Below are 3,501 nucleotides of genomic sequence, written 5' to 3'. Positions count from 1 at the left end.
GATCATGGCAACCTTGAGGAGGGAACAAGGAGATTGCTTGGAAAAGATATTTCAAGACCCCACAGGGAAGAGTCCAAATCAAAAGAAAGCGAAAATCCAAAAGAGAACCGTTTGCCAATGAGATGGGTAGGATGAGGTACTAACGGACCAAGATCAGACATGAGGAAAGCTATATCCTGCAAGGACCTATTGGAGAGCACCTAAGCTGGTGGATTTGGATGAGTGATGCATCTGGCAAGCTAAACTAAGAAAGATAACACTTTGGTCATAGGAAATCTAGCTAAAGGATGCATTGGAATAGCTAACCAAGATGTGCGATGGGTGCAAGATGCTGATCAAGGATGAACTGACACAAAAGCTAGATAGATACAATGGTACTAAGCTAAAGAGGATGTACAAGCTGACAGACCAAGATATTTACAAGAAGGCAAAAGCTCAGGATGATAGGATAGCGGGATGGTTCGATGTTGTGCAAGATGCAAAAGCTAAGGGTGGGGTGATAGCCAAAGATATGGATTTGGTAGGATGCATCCAATGATGATGAGAGATTTTGTGACCAAGGATAGCTAGAGGAGCAGGATGAGATGGCTGGATAGGATGGTAGATAGCTAGGATTATGATGGATATAAAGAGATGACATTGGGTTTGCATGAGGATAGCCTAGAGCTAGATACCAATGACAAGGGAAGATGGAAAAGACAAGATCTCCAAGGAATATAGTGCCCCCAATCAGAAGATAACATGTGGAAGGAGGTCTTATGATGGATGTGATAGAATTGAAGCTAGGATGGAAAAAGCTGAAGGGGCTAGGGAGATGGATGATAGCTGAGATGATTGGCTGAAGCTGCATAAGATTAGTGGATGGTGTGAGATGGAAGCTGGAGGATGGAGGATAGGTGGATAGATTGGAAGATGGAGGTGGATGTCAAGAGATGACCAAAAGCATGAGGGTGATAGGCTAAGCTGGGGATGGTAGGATTACGCATGACGCTTGTTTGCCAAGTTTTCAACATGGTATTTGTCCAAGGCGCTTGAATTGCCAAGTTTTTACCAGTGGATGCTTTTATTTTCTTTAATTATTATTTTTTTTTAAAATTTTTTTTTGACTTTTTGACTTTGGACTTAGCTGGAATGATTTTGGCTTTCTTCAGCTATTTTGGCTTTTTTGGATTTTTCACTGGCTGTTGGAATGTTCAATTTTGTTGCTAGCTGTTGGTACACCGGATGTGTGATTTATGCAATAGATCGGATTAGATGGGATTGATGGTAGGAGATGGAGGGATGAAAATGCTGGAAAGGAGCATGAGATGGGGATGCTTGCAAGAGCAACATTGGCACATGTTGGAACGGGTGTGAAAAGAGCATATGGGGGATAGATGGTAGATGCAGGCGTGATGGAGGATTTGTGGAAGCATGCTTGGGGATATAGGCACCCAAGATTGAGTTAGGAGATGGGGGACATGAGTCACTAGATGGGGGATTAGCAATGGTGGATGCCATTATGCATTAGGTTTCAACTTTTTTCTTTGGGATCCACATGGTTTTGGTTTTTCTTTTCATAGGCTTTTGCATTGTTTTGCATTCTTTGATTGGATTTTGCCTTTTTGGAGTATGTCTTTTAGAATAGACATATGATTGCCTAAGATGTGGATTTTTAGCTTTATGCATTTTGAAGTTGGCATTCACATTGCTGTGGTAAGCTTTGGGAAGATGGTTAGGAGAAGCTTTGTGAGATGGAGAGGATATGAAAGAGCATGTAGGGGGATGATGATGGATGATGTGCCCTGATATGTGCCTTTGTTGATCTTGCATAGAAATGGATGGAATAGGATTTTTATGATGGCTGATAGGAGGATGGAGGATGGTAGATTTTGGGACATAGGGACCCAAAATGGATTTAGCGGATGAAGGGGGGATATGGTAGGTTGTTTTGGGTTGCAAAGATGGTGGAGGGGGAATGACATAAGATTTCTTGAAGGAGTGATGGGAGGCTAGCATGGTGGGCTTGGAGATAGGATTGGTTTGGGGGTGTGGTGTACCAACACCTTTAGATGGTGAGCCTTTGGATACATATCCAAGACCATGAAATCCTAGATTTTTTTGTGCAATAATAGGCTCTCTGATTCCTTGCTCTTGTGGTCGTAAACCTTGACCTTGATAATGCCATCGATTGAGCATTTGAACAAGCTGAGGAAACTTTTTGCTTGCAAAAAATGGTAGAAGTGATTTATTAGGTGTATTGCAATGGGGAGATACTGTTCTTAATTCTTTTGCTAAGAGAGGGCCACCATGGATGAATGTAAGTGAACCAAGAGGGTAGATTATAGATGGTGGAATAGCTTGGATAGGTGGTAAGATGGAAGCATGGAGCGGGGGAGATGGAAGGATAGGATCTTGATGTAGCTGGTGGGATGACAAGATATCTTGTAGTGGAGGAGATATGGCTTGAGGTTTTGGAGATGGAAGAGATGGTGAATGCACTATGGATGGAAGACATGGTATGATGATATCTTCATTTATGCTTTGGGGGATGTCAACATGCTTTTGGGAAAGATCTTGATAGGATTGGTTTGCAATGGATGGTGCGATAGGAGGTGAAGGGATGGATTCTTCAAAGGCAGCAGATGGATGGATGGGAGATTCAGTAGTGGAGATGGGTGAGTAGAAGATGGATGCATAAGGGTCATTACGAGAGATTTGGGAAATGCTTGGAGGCGATGTGGATAGGATTTGGAGGGATTTGATAGGTGGTGGGATTTTGATGCTTGCGGGAAGTGGAAGGATTTTAAGAAATTTGATGGATGGTATGGGGATGATAGCTATGGGAGATGGAGGTGATATTATAGATGGGGAAGCTTCATCACTGACTACTTCACATGGTTGGATTAGATGACATGGCTTATCGACTGTTGGAGGCAAATTTTCTTGTATTTCCTCTAGGAGATTCCTTGGAGACTCGTGTGTCGAAGGTGGAGGTGGATTGACAGGAATAGCTAGTGTGATGGGAGTGGAAGATTGGAAGCTTGGTTGATGAGGTGATGGAGGGGAAGTTGGAATATCAGATGGCATGACTAGATAGTTTGGAATAACTCTTGGATTTTGGGGGATGCTTGGGGGAATGTTTCTAAGGCTTTCAATATACCCGTCATAGTCAACAAGATTTTCATCATCATTGGAATAGGAGGTGGCAGGAGCAAGGACAATGTGACCAAACACATCATGAAAGGATTGGTACTTCATGCTTTGATGATGAGTTTGATGGGGATGGAGTCTTGCGTATGGATGAACACGGAAGCTCATGGTTGGATTTGGGTTAAGAACAGATTTTGGATTGGTTGATGAAAGATTTCCTAGGGAGAGTCAAAGCTGCATGACAGACCTAAGGATTATTGGCTGGAGATTTTTGGCTTTCCTGTGGATGGAAGACTTCAAGGGCATGTTGTCAAAAGGTGAGAGTTTTTCTTTCCTGTGCGCTAGATTTTGTGGTGGCTGTGTCAACTT

Source organism: Cupressus sempervirens, chromosome 6 (assembly GCF_028749045.1).
Source record: "Cupressus sempervirens isolate cs-2001-9-10 chromosome 6, ASM2874904v1, whole genome shotgun sequence".
Classification (NCBI taxonomy): Eukaryota; Viridiplantae; Streptophyta; class Pinopsida; order Cupressales; family Cupressaceae; genus Cupressus; species Cupressus sempervirens.
Note: the sequence above shows the minus strand (reverse complement) of the source record.